This window comes from Myxocyprinus asiaticus, chromosome 10 (assembly GCF_019703515.2).
Source record: "Myxocyprinus asiaticus isolate MX2 ecotype Aquarium Trade chromosome 10, UBuf_Myxa_2, whole genome shotgun sequence".
NCBI lineage: Eukaryota > Metazoa > Chordata > Actinopteri > Cypriniformes > Catostomidae > Myxocyprinus > Myxocyprinus asiaticus.
Genome location: NC_059353.1, coordinates 384715 through 403791, shown reverse-complemented (window position 1 = coordinate 403791; position 19077 = coordinate 384715). Strand labels below are relative to the sequence as shown.

At 38.7% G+C, this 19077-nt stretch overlaps 1 protein-coding gene across 2 annotated transcripts in view; it reads right to left on the bottom strand.

The window, feature by feature from the left end:
- The window catches only part of LOC127446839 (uncharacterized), a 50766-nt gene extending 41100 nt beyond the window's left edge, over positions 1 to 9666 (bottom strand). For both annotated transcript variants that reach the window (XM_051708122.1, XM_051708123.1), the window contains exon 1: positions 9240 to 9666. The gene's annotated coding sequence lies outside the window, so the exon portion shown is untranslated. The remainder of the gene's footprint in view (positions 1 to 9239) is intronic.
- Between the last annotated feature and the right edge of the window lie 9411 nt (positions 9667 to 19077).

Genomic DNA, 19077 nt, shown 5'->3' with positions numbered 1-19077 from the left:
TGTATATTCAATTATTTGTATTTTATGTAAAAAGCATAAGAATATAAAGTTAATTTCACCATATTGTGTGATATTCTAATAATCTGTTGTAGAATATTTTATTTTACACTAATTCATGTTCAAATTGGGACTTTTATTTTGAAAAATGATGTTACCAGCATCTCATCATTATCTACACACAGACCAATGCAGTATAAAAGCACAGGACAGCGCCGATTACAGCTACTTATGCACAATTTGTGACACACTCCCATTTTTTGGATGATCAAATGATGCTTTCAACTGATGTCGCTTTTATCTCGAAATTCATGCTCTTTAATGGTGCGGCACAACGCTCTCTCTCTCAGACTTATACAAGAAAAAAACAAGAATGAACATCTGAGTGCATGTTGAAAGATACGGTACAATTTACTGAAATGTGTCTTCCCTCGTGTAATCGCCCAGTCTGTTAATGTTGAAATGATGGAAAAAATGATGCGGAAAATGTCTAGCCCCAGAGCAGGCGGGATCAGCGCCTACTGTATGTACACTGAATGCACACACACACATCAAGTGACAATCGCGCACCCACTCTATTCTCTGCAATCTGCAAGACGTGGAAGGTGTTCATTCATAAGGTTTTCATTCAACCACCAAAAAACCTAAATACCTTGGGAAATGTAATGTAATACTTTTTAATACTTTTTAATGAGATGATAATGGATACAGTGTTCTGTTAAAGTAACTTTTTTAAAGTAACTTTTAAAGTAACAAGTAGTGTATATTTAATTTTTAATTCTTGTACATCAAATTAGTTACTAACTTTTAATTAAGCTAATTACTTTTAAGTAGAACTTAATTATATTCACATGCACGTGTTTGCATTTCTGTGAGAGAAGGACGTGCGGCCCCAAACGACTCATTGTAAGGGAGAAACACATGGTGCTGAGTATTTGACTTGTATGCCCCAATGAAAAAGGAGGACATTTATACACTGTTTTGGATTCGTTGAACAGAAAAACGAAAACTTTCCTGTGTAAAGTGTTTAAGAAAATAACTTACTTTAAAAGTAATTAGTAATATGATTACCTTTCCATGAAGTAATTAGTCATTTGAAATTTTGGCACTGATTTTGAAAATATGACTGATTATGTTTCAAGTTGTGCTCCTTGAAACAACCACACCGTCTTTTTCCAGAGCAGCCTGTATTTCTCCTGAGGTTACCTGTGGGTTTTTCTTTGTATCCCAAACAATTCTTCTGGCAGTTGTGGCTGAAATCTTTCTTGGTCTACCTGACCTTGGCTTGGTATCAAGAGATCCCTGAATTTTCCACTTCTTAATAAGTGATTGAACAGTACTGACTGGCATTTTCAAGGCTTTGGATATATTTTTTATATCCTTTTCCATCTTTATAAAGTTCCATTACCTTGTTACACAGTTCTTTTGACAGTTCTTTTCTGCTCCCCATGGCTCAGTATCTAGCCTGCTCAGTGCATCCACGTGAGAGCTAACAAACTCACTGACTATTTATACACAGACACTCATTTCAATTTAAAAAGCCACAGGTGTGGGAAATTAACCTTTAATTGCCATTTAAACCTGTGTGTGTCACCTTGTGTGTCTGTAACGAGGCCAAACATTCAAGGGCATGTAAACTTTTGATCAGGGCCATTTGGATGATTTCTGTTACCATTATGATTTAAAAAGGAGCCAAACAATTAAGTGATAATAAATGGCTTCATATGATCACTATCCTTAAATAAAAGACAGTTGTTGTTTTTTTGCATGATCAGTCATATTTTCAAAATCAATGCCAACATTTCACAATTTCTGTCTTTTATGCAAACTTTTGAGCACAACTGTATCACTGTACCTTGCCATGACATTGTATCTATACTTTAGATACATGTATCTATATTTATATGATATCATGTCCAGCATTTCAACAAAGAAGCAGCAGGTTGTCTAAATAAGTGCAAACTCAGAGTGGTGTTCCTTAGTGCAGTCAGAGATGTTTTTAAGAGGAGCGAGAGAGACTGAAACTGAGCCGGATTCTCTCGCAGACACGCTGGGCCTCTCTCACGTGTTTGGCACTAGGACCGGGCAAGAATATTATGGACTCAAGATGGTGCCGAGTATGGCTGCTGCGTTGTGAGCTCCGACACAACATTGCAGTTTTTTGTTTGTTTTGTTTACAATTCTTATGTTTTTTGTCTTGGATGTTGTCTGCCTTATTGTCTATGACAGACAAACACTTTTGGACATTGGTTCTGCAATTGCACACCGTAAACCTGATTTCAAATTCCTCAATGCCAACCTGCTGTGTACAAACACGGCAGCGGAGCCCTTTGTCTGGGCAGCCCAACCGCGGAAACGCAGAAGGAAAAGGGGAAGGAGAGCCGGCATTCTCATCAGATTAAGATGTCGTGCAAATTGACCTCTGGACAAAAAGCTCTGCGAGCTGAGAGCGCAGATCTCTTTCCAACGAGAGACGAGGGACTACTGCATTATCTGCCTTACGGAAACTTGAATGTCTGCTGAGATTCCAGATTCAGCCATCGAACCTGCGGGGTTCTCCGTGCACCGAGCGGACAGAGCGAAAGACCTCTCAGGTAAAAGTAGAGGTGGTGGTGTATGTTTTATGATCAACAAATCCTGGTGTGATCAGAGGAACGTACATTCTATCAAGTCTTTCTGCTCTCCTGATCTGGAATTTCTCATGCTTCTGTGTCGACCATTCTGGCTACCGAGGGAATTCACAGCGGTCATTATCACTGCTGTGTACATCCCGCCACAAGCCGACACAGACCGGGCACTCAAAGAACTGTATGGGAGTATAAGTGAGCAGGAAACCGTGCACCCTGAGGCCGTGTTCATTGTGACCGGGGACTTTAACAAAGCCATTTTCAAATCAATCGCACCAAAATACCACTAAAACATCAGTTTCAACACACGAGGGGACCGGGTTTTGGACCATTGCTACTCTCCCTTCCAGGATGGCAACAAATCCCTCCCCCGCCCACCATTTGGCAAATGGGACCACTCTTCCATTCTGCTTCTGCCCACTTACAGGCAGAAACTGAAACAGGAAGCACCCATCCTCAGAACGATCCAGTGCTGGTCGGACCAATCAGATTCTACGCTACAAGACTGTTTGATCACGCGGACTGGAAGATGTGCCGGTCCACCTCTGATGAAGACATCAAGGTTTACGCTGATAGCGTAACATGTTTCATCAGAAAGTGGGTAAAGGATGTTGCTCCGACCAAAACAATACGGATCTACCCCAACCAGAAGCAATGGATAAATAGCGATGTTCGCGTGGCACTTGATGCGCGGACCTTCGCTTTTGATTCCGGGAACGCGGAGGAGCAGAAACAAGCCAGTTATGCATTCCGCAAAACTATCAAGAGTAGCAAAACGGCAGTACAGGGACAAGACTGAAGGACAGTTTAACACCACCAACTCTAGAAGCATGTGGCAGGGAATTAATATCATCACGGACTACAAAGGGAATAAAAACTCTGCCGTGAACACCGCTGCCTCTCTCCCGGATGAGCTAAATACTTTTTATGCTCGTTTCGAGGGAAATAACACCACCCTCTTGGAGAGAGCTCATGCGGCCGAAGCTACAGAGGTTAGTTCGCTCTCCGTGTCTGTAGCGGATGTAACCCGATCCTTCCAACGGTGAATATCCGTAAAGCCGCGGGTCCAGACGGCATTCCGGGCCACGTCATCAGAGCGTGCGTGAACAAACTGGCTGGTGTTTTTACAGACATTTTCAACCTTTCCCTCTCCTTGTCTGTGGTCCCCACATGCTTTAAAACGTCTACCATTGTGCCTGTACCAAAGCAATCCAAAGTCACTTGCTTAAATGACTGGCATCCTGTTGCCCCATCATCAGCAAATGCTTTGAGAGACTAATCAGAGATTACATCTGCTCTGTGCTGCCTCCCTCACTGGACCCATTGCAGTTTGCTTACCACAACAACCGCTCCACTGATGATGCCATTGCATCTACACTTCACACTGTTCTCTCCCACCTGGAAAAAAGGAACACTTACAGTGGTGTGAAAAAGTGTTTGCCCCCTTCCTGATTTCTTATTTTTTTGCATGTTTGTCACACTTAAATGTTTCAGATCATCAAACAAGTTTAAATATTAGTCAAAGATTACACAAGTAAACACAAAATGCAGTTTTTAAATGAAGGTTGTTATTATTAAGGGAAAACAAAATCCAAACCTACATGGCCCTGTGTGAAAGTGTTTGCCCCACCTGTTAAAACATAACTTAACTGTGGTTTATCACACCTGAGTTCAATTTCTCTAGCCACACCCAGGCCTGATTACTGCCACACCTGTTCTCAATCAAGAAATCGCTTAAATAGGACCTGCCTGACAAAGTGAAGTAGAGCAAAAGATCTTCAAAAGCTAGACATCATGCCGAGATCCAAAGAAATTCAGGAACAAATGAGAAAGAAAGTAATTGAGATCTATCAGTCTGGAAAAGGTTATAAAGCCATTTCTAAAGCTTTGGGACTCCAGAGAACCACAGTGAGAGCCATTATCCACAAATGGCGAAAACATGGAACGGTGGTGAACCTTCCCAGGAGTGGCTGGCCGACCAAAATTACCCCAAGAGCGCAGCGACGACTCATCCAAGAGGTCACAAAAGATCCCACAACAACATCCAAAGAACTGCAGGCCTCACTTGCCGCAGTTAAGGTCAGTGTTCATGACTCCACCAGAAGAAAGAGACTGGGCAAAAATGGCCTGCATGGCAGAGTTCCAAGACGAAAACCACTGCTGAGCAAAAAGAACATTAAGGCTCATCTCATTTTTGCCAGAAAACATCTTGATGATCCCCAAGACTTTTGGGAAAATACTCTGTGGACTGACGAGACAAAAACTGAACTTTTTGGAAGGTGTGTGTCCCATTACATCTGGCGTAAAAGTAACACCGCATTTCAGAAAAAGAACATCATACCAACAGTAAAATATGGTGGTGGTAGTGTGATGGTCTGGGGCTGTTTTGCTGCTTCAGGACCTGGAAGACTTGCTGTGATAAATGGAACCATGAATTCTGCTGTCTACCAAAAAATCCTGAAGGAGAATGTCCGGCCATCTGTTCGTGACCTCAAGCTGAAGCGAACTTGGGTTCTGCAGCAGGACAATGATCCAAAACACACCAGCAAGTCCACCTCTGAATGGCTGAAGAAAAACAAAATGAAGACTTTGGAGTGGCCTAGTCAAAGTCCTGACCTGAATCCTATTGAGATGCTGTGGCATGACCTTAAAAAGGCAGTTCATGCTCGAAAACCCTCCAATGTGGCTGAATTACAACAATTCTGCAAAGATGAGTGGGCCAAAATTCCTCCACAGCGCTGTAAAAGACACATTGCAAGTTATCGCAAACGCTTGATTGCAGTTGTTGCTGCTAAGGGTGGCCCAACCAGTTATTAGGTTTAGGGGGCAAACACTTTTTCACACAGGGCCATGTAGGTTTGGATTTTGTTTTCCCTTAATAATAACAACCTTCATTTAAAAACTGCATTTTGTGTTTACTTGTGTTATCTTTGACTAATATTTAAACTTGTTTGATGATCTGAAACATTTAAGTGTGACAAACATGCAAAAAAATAAGAAATCAGGAAGGGGGCAAACACTTTTTCACACCACTGTATGTGAGAATGCTGTTTGTAGACTACAGCTCAGCATTCAACACCATAGTGCCCTCCAAGCTTGATGTGAAACTCCGGGCTCTGGGCTTAAACAGCTCTCTGTGCAGCTGGATACTGGACTTCCTGTCAAGCAGACACCAGGTGGTTAGAATGGGCAGCAACATCTCATCACTGACCCTCAACACTGGAGCCCCGCAGGGCTGTGTTCTCAGCCCACTCCTGTATTCCCTGTACACACGACTGTGTGGCAACACACAGCTCCAGTGCCATCATTAAGTTTGCTGATGATACGACAAGGTCTGATCACTGACAATGATGAAACAGCTGGTGTCAGGAGCACAACCTCTACCTCAACGTCAGCAAGACAAAGGAGCTCGTGGTGGACTTCAGGAGAAAAGACAGAGAACACAGCCCCATCACCATCAATGGAGCTCCGGTGGAGAGAGTCAGCAGCTTCAAGTTCCTCGGTGTCCACATCACCGAGGAACTCACATGCTCCGTCCACACCGAGGCCATTGTGAAGAAGGCTCATCAGCGCCTCTTCTTCCTGAGATGGCTGAGGAAGTTTGGAATGAACCGCCACATCCTCACACGGTTCTACACCAGCACTGTAGAGAGCATCCTAACTGGTACGGCAATAGCACCGCCCACAACCGCAAAGCCTTGCAAAGGGTGGTGCGAACTGCCAGAAACATCATCAGAGGTGAGCTTCCCTCTCTCCAGGACATCTATACCGGGCGGTGTATGAAAAAAGCTCGGAGGATCATCAGAGACTCCAGCCACTCTAGCCATGGGCTGCTCTCACTGCTACCATCAGGCAGGCGGTATCGCAGCATCAGGACCCGCACCAGCCGACTTCATGACAGCTTCTTCCCCCAAGCAATCAGACTTTTGAACTCTTGATCGCTCACAATCAATATATATCTGCACTGCACTTTATTAATCTTATTATCTCAAACTGGACTGTCATAAATTATATTCTCTCTTAACAACACACTGGCAACTGACTATCAACTGACAGCCTGAATGTTAATACAGTACGATACAACCTACTGTACTATTGTTATTGTATGTGTATTCTATATTGTGTGTATTGTATACTATACATTGTATATTATTATTTGTAGTGTTGTGTGTAATTATGTGTATATTAGATATGTAAACTGTGTTGTGTAAATCTGATGTTTATTGTAATTGGTAAATGTCTCATCACTGTCATGACTGCTATGTTGCTCGGAACTACACCCAAGACTTTCACCCACTATTGCACTTGTGTATATGGTTGTGTGACAATAAAAGTGATTTGATTTTTAATATTGATTTTCCGCTTAATCGCAATCTTCATTTAAACAATCCCGATGTCGTTTCTTAACATCCTAAGATCGCTTTTTATTCTAAGAGCAACCTTCTCCAATGTGTTTAAATCACACACATGACTAAAAATGTCTGTGATTAGCCACTCGCTGGTAATTTTTCAGATTCCACTCACCAGTGATCGAGTAGTGTAGTGGTGAAGTTCAGCAGCGAGATTCTTTCACTGCGTGCTGAGAGCAAAAGTTTGGTTTCACTCGTTCCGTGTAATGTCTGTCCAAAGACGAGATCCACACAATCCAACTGTCATTGAATAATGTCTCTTTTAATACCCTTTCTGGTTTTTTTTTTTACAGTCAGTTGTTGATCAAAAACAACAAAAGAAACATTTCATTCTAATTACACATACTGAAGCACGGATACTGTAAAGAAGCCATCCGACAAAAACAAACACTTCCGTCAAAGTCCCTGCTACTGGTTTTAAAGAGACAGTATTTTTTTTAGCACTTGTTATACATATCAATGTAAACATTTGTAAATGGTTCAAATTAGGCATGTAAATAATAAAAATGTAACAAAATATATATGTCCGGGCTCCAGACTGCTACTAAAATGGTCGACAAAAAATAATTGCAACAATAATTAAAAATGTAGTCACCATTGGCAAAGGTCGGGAACACTTTGTGTGTGCTCATATGTGGTTTAGTCAGTTGTGAGTAGGACTGCACGATATAGAGGAAAAATGCGATATGCAATACAATAATCTTATGATGACGTCACTGGAGCGTGCAGAACATCAGAACCCCCACCTCCCAAATAAACTGAAGTTTATTGATTTAACCTCGTGCGACCCCGCGTCCACATGTGTGGACATTGTATTTTGGCTTCGCTATACGCAAGGCATAATTTAAATTAATAAAAACATGTTAGTTATTTTGAATAACTTTCAACTCTAAAATATCTGTGGGTCATTTTGCTTCAATTTAATATACATTTTGTTATATATTATTTTGTTACTACAGTGCAATAGGATTCTATTCATTAACATAGTAAATTAGTAAACTGTGCATTTTCACACTGAGAATAAATGGGTTCATCCAAAAGCTGAAAAATGTTGCTTTCAGAGGCTGTATATGGAGTTAGGATGAAAATAAGGTGCATTTCAAACTGTTCTGAGACCAGTGCAGACAGACAGCACACTGGAGGTTACGTCATGCACTAAATAGGGAGCAGGGGAGCATCCTATAGCTTTCTATGCAGCTAAGTGCATTCAATCCTAAAATCCGACCAAAAGTTCAGTTTTAGACTGCAGATGATGTTTGGACCACTCAATATGTTTGGCAGACATGGGACAATGCTAATCAGTACATAGATTCAGAATTTTATAATGCAACATTTTATTTTAACATGGTTGGCAGTGTTTGGATGATGCTGGCCAATACTTTGAATCAGAATTAATTATGCTAATTTCTGATGTAATGTCTGTAACATCTCAAAAACATTAAAAACAAACACTCCTGGAAACATTAACAATTTGATGAAAAATATATAGCTTGGTGTTATTTAAAATCTCACAACCTTGTCTCACTGTCCACATGTGTGGACATTCATTTTTAGGAAAACTATTTGCTCTAGAAATATATATATATATATATATATATATATATATATATATATATATATATATTACTTGTTAATTAGGTGCTACTAGTTACAAATCAAAAAGGGAAATGGAAAATGCACACAGCAGTCATACGGGGACTCAGGAGGATATAAAAATATAAAAATATTGCTCTCTTGAGAAAAATACAGTTTTACAAGCCATTATACATTTTCAAATAAGTACCATGTACTACCACGCTTTTCTGCACATGTACCAAGGTAGTACTATGGTATTCTTTTAAGTACTTAAGGCTACCAAGTAAATATACTGTATATGAGGTTGTTAATCATTCAGTACCTTATATTGTGTATTATCATGGTAATACCATCTGATACAATCACTGTACAATGGTTCGGCCAGAGTACTTGTTTGTTTTGCAACAGAAATTAAATACTCGCGACAAAAAAAAAAGCAGATAAATAAACGTTATTTGTCATGTTTCGATATATACGTTGTCTTTACAAACCAACGCATTTCCATTTAAGAATTACTGCTCGCGCCCGGGTACAAACATTATGCAATTCAACGAGTCAATGTCCAAGAATCACAAGTGATTTTGAAATTCACCGTAACAAGGCTTTAAACACGTTTAAATTGTCACAATACCTGTAAATCCGTGACGTTCTTTATCCGTTCGTCAGTGATTGAGAGCACGTTATGTGATGTACCTCTACATATATTGATAGAGTTTCACACTACGAAGGGTTTGCAGGGAGTTCCCAACTCTACTTTCTCAACGTCATTACTGAAAATCACGTGCTTAATGTTTCCACAGGCTCGTTTGATATGCCAAATGCCTAGCCTCGAAAGTAGACGAGAGTAGACGAGAGTAGGCTGGTGCAATCTGGGGAAGAGTGCAATAATAGTTCGACTTGAACTACATCTCGATTCGGCGAGATCTGCCGGTTGCAGTCGCGGGAGGAGTTGAAAAGAGAGCAGGCAAGCCGCACACTTGCGCTTCCTGTCGCCTGCTGAACATACACCAGTCACAGAAGAGGCTTGTCTGAGATGCCAAACGCCTCGCCTTGAAAGTAGATTAGAGTAGGCGGCTGCAGCCAGGGGAGGAGTGAAATAAGAGTTAGACAGTTCTCACTTCTCGTAGTGGATCAGCCGCTACGAGATCAAAGGCAGATATCGCGGGATTCACTTTCATGGCTGTTGCTGATAAAGTGGATATAATTTAAATTCTGTTGCTTTATATTGAAAGGAAATATGACGAAAAAGACACTCAATGTACATGTTATTTCATTTCTACCATAGACGTGTATTTTCATCCATTTTTTAGTCAATAAAGATATGCATTTGAGATATTTCAGAAATTTGATAATCACATATCCCATACAGAAATTGCACTGTCAGTGTTGGGAATATTCACACATAATTTATACACATAAAAACATGATATGACAGTTAAAAAGATCAAACATTTAAAAAAGAACAAAGCATCATGGTTGTTTAAGCCAATCAGCATCAAGCTGTGTCATTAGCAAGTCGTTTCCCATCCTGCCTTGACTCAGCTATGGAGGGAACTCCGTGCCGAAACCCAAGCGTCCGACCAACCGACAGACCGACCTAACGTCTTACACAGCGGGTGACCAACGTGAAGACTAGTGATGGGTCGTTCATTTTGAACGAATCTTTCATGTGACTCAGAAGAATGAGTAGTCTCAGAGAGTGACAAAAGAACGAACGACTTGGACAAGAACATTCCAGAGGTGAACTAATCTTTCTGTTGCTCATAATTTGTCCTTGGCTGCATTATAATTTTTTCCTTATTGGGACTATAATCAAAGTTTGCATAAGCAGACGTGTTGGGTGGATTTGGCTATTGAAAATGTAACATTTTCATTTAATTCTGCTCAAATGAACGAAATGAACGAAAATTCTTGAATAAAGATCTGTTCATTTGCTGAATGAGACTCAAAAATCCAAGTTAGTAAAATGATCCAATTTTCCCATCACTAGTGACGACGTCACATGACACCTGATGTGATGTCAATGTCTTGAAATTAGCTGGTTTTTAACTAGGTATGGAGCCAAGCTGTTGTTTAAAGACTATAAATGGACAATACAGGCACTAGATGTAGACATTTTGTACCTAAAACAATACTCAACCATTTTACTTCCCTCAATAAGCATTTAGAGAAAGGTGTTGTAGGCTATTCTAAGTCATTCTGAGTGATGAACTGACAGCTGTAAAAAAAAAAAAATGTGTGTGTGTGAGTCTGTGTGTGCTTGAGAGTGTGTGAGTGTGTGTTACTTAAAGAGAGCAAACATACTGTACTTACATACATACAAAGTCTTAATTCATGTCTTTCCATTTTGTTTCCATATTATTTTGTTATTCACAAATATCATTTTTATATAATCTTTTTTTTTTTTACTCATTTTTCATATTGTTATTTGTCAAATTGTTTAATTTTATGTTGTGTGCTATATTGTCTCACAGGTTAGAGATAAAGAGTTTCAATTTCAAGGTCTTCAATGTCATGGGACGATGTTGTGAAGAAGTAATTGTCCATTGACTTTGCATGGTATAGTAACACTTGTTGAATTAGTGATGGTCAGATTGAGCATTGAGAAAAACGCAATTAATATTATTCAATAAACTCACTGCGTCTCCTGCCTTCTTCTGTATTCCCCCTGCTGATTCTTGGGCTGGTAGGAGAGTGAGTTAACAAAAGCTGTTGATGTTGACTGGTTTTGGATATCAGACAGAACTCTGATATATGGATATCTTCTAAAAGGAGAGAGAGGTCTTGTGTACACTGGCTCTAACATGCATTTTCACTGCCTCTCATGTTTTCATATTCTAAGCATATCATTGAATACTGTACATGGTATCACATCTCCGTCTATAGGCTATATACATAGGCGGTGGGTGAACAAATTGCAGGGTAAGGGTAGATTTTCAAATGGCAGTTTCTGCCTACTGTACAATGTTCACACTCCATACAAAACACTCCAAATTAATAAATTGTTGTTTGCACAGACATCAGTATTCATATTGATAATTATACATCTCAAATTGATGCCTATCAATCCATCATTCTTTATATATTCAGTCTCTTTATTAGGGCTGGGTGTCGCCAGGCACCTCACGCTACGATACGTATCACCATACATATGTCACGATTCGATATATCATGATACATCACAATATCATGATTAAATTCAGTTATGATTCACAAGCTCTTGATTAAATTCCAATTAATTTGGGTATATTTCAGTTATAATGTCCATATTTGCTCATATATGAAAAAAATGAGGAATGCCACTATTATTTAGACAATCTGCTTCATCTTTATAAAACTGTTGGACATTATATATATATACACACAGTGCATCCGGAAAGTATTCACTGCGCTTCACTTTTTCCACATTTTGTTAAGATACAGCCTTATTCCAAAATGGATTAAATTCATTATTTTCCTCAAAATTCTACAAACAATACCCCATAATGACAACGTGAAAGAAGTTTGTTTGAAATCTTTGCAAATTTATTAAAAATAAAAAATAAAAAAAATCACATGTACATAAGTATTCACAGCCTTTGCTCAATACTTTGTTGAAGCACCTTTGGCACAAATTACAGCCTCAAATCTTTTTGAGTATGATGCTACAAGCTTGGCACACCTATTTTTGGGCAGTTTCTCCCATTCTTCTTTGCAGGACCTCTCAAGCTCCATCAGGTTGGATGGGGAGTGTCGGTGCACAGCCATTTTCAGATCTCTCCAGAGATGTTCAATCGGGTTCAAGTCTGGGCTCTGGCTGGGCCACTCAAGGACATTCACAGAGTTGTCCCGTAGCCACTCCTTTTTTATATTGGCTGTGTGCTTAGGGTCGTTGTCCTGTTGGAAGATGAACCGTCGCCCCAGTCTGAGGTCCAGAGCACTCTGGAGCAGGTTTTCATCAAGGATGTCTCTGTACATTGCTGCATTCATCTTTCCCTCGATCCTGACAAGTCTCCCAGTTCCTGCCGCTGAAAAACATCCCCACAGCATGATGCTGCCACCACCATGCTTCACTGTGGGATGGTATTGGCCAGGTGATGAGCGGTGCCTGGTTTCCTCTAGACATGACACTTGCCGTTCAGGCCAAAGAGTTCAATCTTTGTTTCATCAGACCAAAGAATTTTGTTTCTCATGGTCTGAGAGTCCTTCAGGTGCCTTTTGGCAAACACCAGGTGGGCTGTCATGTGCCTTTTACTGAGGAGTGGCTTCCGTCTGGCCACTCTACCATACAGGCCTGATTGTTGGAGTGCTGCAGAGATGGTTGTTCTTCTGGAAGGTTCTCCTCTCTCCACAGAGAAACGCTGGAGCTCTGTCAGAGTGACCACCGGGTTCTTGGTCACCTCCCTGACTAAGGCTCTTCTCCCCCGATCGCTCAGTTTGGCCGGGCGGCCAGCTCTAGGAAGAGTCCTGGTAGTTCCAAACTTCTTCCATTTACGGATGATGGAGGCCACTGTGCTCATTGGGACCTTCAATGCTGCAGAAATTTTTCTGTACCCTTCCCCAGATCTGTGCCTTGATACAATCCTGTCTCAGAGGTCTACAGACAATTCCTTGGACTTCATGGCTTGGTTTGTGATCTAACATGCACTGTTAACTGTGGGACTTTATATAGACAGGTGTGTGCCTTTCCAATCATGTCCAATCAACTGAATTTACCACAGGTGGACTCCAATCAAGTTGTAGAAACATCTCAAGGATGATCAGTGGAAACAGGATGCACCTGAGCTCAATTTTGAGTGTTATGGCAAAGAATGTGAATACTTATCTACATGTGATTTTTTTTCTTTTTTCTTTTTTTCTTTTTAATACATTTGCAAAGATTTCAAACAAACTTCTTTCACATTGTCATTATGGGGTATTGTTTGTAGAATTTTGAGGAAAATAATGAATTTAATCCATTTTGAAATAAGGCTGTAACATAACAAAATGTGGAAAAAGTGAAGCGCTGTGAATACTTTCCGGACTGTATATATATATATATATATATATATATATATATATATATATATATATATATATATATATATATATTATACACCAAAAAATTGAATACAAATATTGATACTTGGATCGATACATCAGCATGAGAAAAAGTATCACGATATATTGATATTTGATTGTATTGGCACAGCCCTACTCTTTACCCCTCTTTCCAGGAAATCTAGAGAACCTCCAGATGATGTCATGTGCAGCTTTAAGAGAGCCTTTAGAGCCCTCTTTCACAGTTTATTGGCCAGACAACCTTTCCTTCTCCTGGATCTCTTTCTTCTGAGTCTCCGAAGTTTTGTCTGTAAAACATATTCATACATTCCCCAATTGTCTGTTGTATATATATATGTTTACTACATGTTTCCATCATTCGTTACATTTATGTTAAACTTTTCTATTCTAAGTATATATTTTTATATTCTAAAACAGGTATATAATAAACAGTTTAAAGCATTCCAAACACTGTTTACTCTTTTATCTTTTGGGATTACACAAAAAAGCTGTATATGGAAGTATATTGTTTCACCAACAAAGGCTCACTTTTCAAGGTTAGTTTTCTGTTTCAGTATTATTCTATTATACAATCAGCTGAATCTGATTTCTTTACCTAGAAGAGTGTGCGCACAGACAGGCTAAACTTTGTAATTAAATAAGATTGCAATTGTTTTAAAATTTCACATGCTTTAAAAACTCAAAGTAAATTGTAGAATAAAATATCCTTAATATTATAAAATATCTTAAATCCTAAATTATATTCGTTAATTTTCATGTCAGCGACATACAAACAATGAGCCATATGCAAAAAAAAAATAAAATAAAAAATAAATAAATCATATGCATATGTTCCTACATGTGCTTACACATTGCTAACATGTACCTATGACGTCTGGTCAGAGATGCGAGTAACCGATCGTCTTTCCAACGCGTTGTCTACGTATGAAGACACGTAGTAACACATTTGTGTTTTTCTTACCTTCATTTATCTTCATATGCTTCAATTGTATCCTCCAACTAGTCCACATTTTATAGTGGCTGATTTAGCTATTTATGTGTAGTATTATTAAAGTTATATAAAGTGTAATACTGCAGCCATGGCTTCTTTATTAACAAACCATGGGACTGTTTTGATGGCTAATTTGCTAAAAAAATGTAAGTTCTGGCAGGACATTTTTATCTTCTAAACTCAAGAGGTCTGAATGAGTGAACCACGGCAACAAGCGCTCTGGACCAGAGTATGTGAGCGGAGCGGAGTGGGAGTGGAGCAAGGAGTGGAGCGGCATGATTTTGCCTGGAGCAAGGAGCGGGTTTTAAAAAAATCGGAACGTCATTGTTTTCTCTCGCTCAAAGAGCGCTCCACAAATGCTCCATCATGGGCAAAACACCTGTTAATGGACCTTAATGCAATAATTCACCACGTTTTAAGCAGTGTTAAACACTATTTGCATGAAGGAAAGATGGAATTTCTGATATAACCAGAAAGAATGTGATAAAAAAAAAAAAAAAAAATGGTACATGGTAATGTTCGACCTCCAGCGCGAAGGTTACTTTCGCTTTCTGTTTTCACGCTCACTATTACTGAGTTAAGCTTACGGTAAAGCTTGACTTAACTACATGCTTGTGTCTCGTCTCTTTATTCTTACGTCAACTGGCATATAGTGAAAATTAATGATGGGATGGCAAAGGAGAACACGAGTGGGGAGGTGATTGCCACAATCAAAGGTTTGTAGTGAAATCCTAAAAGACATCTCCATAAAACATGATAATCCGTTCACATGTGCAGAGAAAATCTAAAGGTCAGTAATACATATATCCCCTATTAAATATTTTGAATAATCATATCAACATTCTAATCTAATGCATCTCGATCTTAACTGTAGGCTATTATGTCCTGCATTAAATAGAATCGAACTTTTAATGACGTAAAACACCAACTGAACTAATCAACATATTAATATTGTGTAGTAATTTATGCGTTATACATATGCAGATGAAGAAGCTCAGCAAATGCGAATAGAGGAATATTTAAAATCTTAAAAAATTCAAATGCTAGTATTTCTAAAAGTGAACTCTGCATTAGACATATAGTTTTGACAGTCTTATCTAGTTTTGATTAAAAAAAGTGTAGAACAGTCTGAGAATGTATTTTTTTTTTTCGTTCACAGAATTATAGGGCAAGGTTAATTAAAAGAAGTGCAATAATATAAAATAATAGGCAATAATTAGGCAATAATACATAGGCCTAATAATGTTTTTTATTTTTTATTTTTTTATTTATTTATTTTTTTTTTTTGGTAATTTATTAATTTGATTTAATGTTTTGTTTTTGTTCTGGTAATTTATTTAAAAAAAATTGTTTGGTAATTTATATATTTAATGTAATGTTTTTTTTGTTGTTGTTGTTGTTTTTTTTTTTTTTTTTTTGCATTTAGCAATTTATTTAATTGATCAAACCCAGAGAATGCTGCCGATATGTTTCAAAAGTAAGCTATACAAATTATGTAATTTAGTCTTGGGCTAATGTTAGTGTTCTAATCAAGCACATTGTAGCTTTTCTTCTAGTATTGTGTATTTATTTTTCATTTAATACACCTTCTGCATGGAAGGTTGTGATATTAAAAAGCATACTGAAATAACTTTACAGTGGAGAGGTATTTAGGCGCTAATTTTGCCATGGAGCGAACATGCAGCGGGGTTTCTCTAATACAGGAGCGCGGAGCGGGAAATGAAGCTGGAGCGGAGTGATTAAAGAATGCTTTGAGCACGGAGGAGAAATTGCCGCTCCACTCCACTCCACTTACATACTCTGCTCCAGACATCCCGGCTTAAACAGCCACGGGAATGACCAAGCATCCACTGAAAAGCACGAGCACCCATGGAAAAGCACGAGATATTCTCCATTAATTTTCTTCATAGGCATTTCAAAAAAATATTTGTTTTTGGGGCCTAAAGACAAGTAGCTTTTTCATTAAAATGAAGAATCTACGAAGAAAGACGCTATTCATCCAAACAGCATAAAGATGACTTTAAGACTTTTTGAAATTAAAGCTCCAATTGTTACATCATAATTTTCTGTAAAGCTGCTTTGAGACAATGCATTGTGAAAAGCGCTAAACAAATAAAAATGACTTGACTTAATAAATATTTCTCAGCCCTGACACACATGAGAAAGTTTGTGAATCACCTATATGGTTTATACCCGGCACTGTAAAGACACAGCAAATTTAGTCAAAAGCAAGTATTTCAGTACCACAACAAATAAATGTCAGATTATAACAAACAAAACACAAAGACATATATTTTACTTATATTATTATAAATATATTGACTGTCCCGAGGAAATCAGAAACATAGCTGGCAATCCTTAACTGGACGTAAGTTAATGCATGGCACAGAAATGTATTAAATAAAAATATATATACCCAAACAGATACGAACTATCCTCATGAATGAAGCAAGTGCTCTCAGAATATTTCATCAATCATGAAATGTGTCCCGTATTTCTGTTGGCTGTTTAAAAGAACTAGCAATGCCCAATTTGTGAATGAATAATTCTTTTGAGTTGGTTCTTTTCAGTGAATTGGCCAAACAGGCTTGCAAAACGGTCCGGAGCGCTCTCTCACTGAATCATTTGGAGCGGTTTCTTACACAGTAAAACAGTATCGGGATATTACGAATACAAATAACAAACAGTGCTGCATATAGTGGAAATGTACCAACAATCAACTAAAACAAAAGGCTGTCTTTTTGAGAGGTAACTTTGAGAAACTTCAGCTAGTGCTGTGGCAAGTGAACAAGGGGCTGTTGCTAAATGGATGTCTTTTGACAACTGCGTCACATTTCACTGTGTATTTAGCATCTCTCACGGGAGCGCTACATTTTTAGATGCTGTCAAGTTGAAATGTTTTGCTTTTTTAGTGCGAAAACGCGTCTGTCTGAATGGTTACTGGAAGAAATGCTTTAGCCAATAGTTACAATAATGCTACTCATACTTGAGAAAATAAAACAAATGCTTATCTCAAAGTCACCAGAATTGAACTCTTTGGTGTTGTTTTTTGCAACAAAAAAAAAAGAAAAAGAATTCTCCCGGGGAAGCATGCCCCTGGACCCCACTAGATATAAGGTTTATTAGACAGATTTCTGTGTGTACCCTCAGATTAAATCCTGAAGGCGCCCCTGCACCATAATTTGATGACCAAACTTTCGTCTTGGCAACGTAACTTGTGACAACCAGAAAAGTGGTTCAATGGTTTTTTGTTGGTTACCAGTTGGTAATTTTTACTTTTAATGATTACTCTATGGGCGGACAACAGAATCAGAATCAGAGGGGCCGTTTACACGACAACGTTTTCAACTAAAAACTGAAAACGTTTTATGCATTTTGGCTGTTCGTTTACACGACAACGGCGTTTTGGGGCCTGAAAACGTAAACTTTTGAAAACAGGTTTCAAAGTGCAAGTTTTTGAAAACGATGCCGTTATCGTCTCTTTGTAAACATACAATATGTTATATAAAGAATTATGGATTGATAGGCATCAATTTGAGATGTATACTATGAATACTGGTGTCTGTGCAAATAACAATAATCAACAATTTATTCATTTGGAGTGTTTTGTATGGAGTGTGAACATTGTACAGTAGGCAGAACCTGCAATTTGAAAATCTTGAAATTAATGTATGGATTCAGATGCGAAAAATGTATCTGTATTTTAAATGTTATTTATTTATTTACTTAATTTTATTTGATGAACCTTTACCCTGCAATTCATTCACCCACCGCTTATGTATATAGCCTATAGACAGAGATGTGATGCCATGTACAGTATTCAATGATATGCTTAAAATATGAAAACATGTGGCAGTGAAAATGCATGTTAGATCCAGTGTACACAAGACCTCTTTCTCCGTCAGAAGATATCCAAATATCAGAGTTCTGTCTGATATCCAAAACCAGTCAACATCAACAGCTTGTTATGTTAACTTACTCTCTTACCAGCCCAAGAGTCCACAGGGGGAATACAGAAGAAGGCAGGAGAAAAAGTGATGGTAAAAATGAGCAAAGTTTATTGAATAATCTTGAGAGTCCAGTCTATAGGCATGCGCGCGAGTACTTCAAAACAACGCATGAGACATTCAAAATTACAATGACGGACTACAAGACTGTGTTTGTGCTGCTCAAGATTTTGAGTTTATTAACGCTTCTCCAGCAAAGTAATTGTAGTAATTATGCAACATCATCGTCCGTCCAGACAAATTTCGCCATCTTCTTTTTTTGTATTCACCACTCTGTGGAAGAATGCTTATATGCGCAGGCGCGTAGTGTTTCTTTAGAAATTGACATCGCCAACTACTGGCCTGGCATGCATAATACAGTGTTTTTAGTCATTTTCGCGGATCCGTGTGAACGGGGATCATTTTGACAACGTTGTCGTCTGTACGTGAAA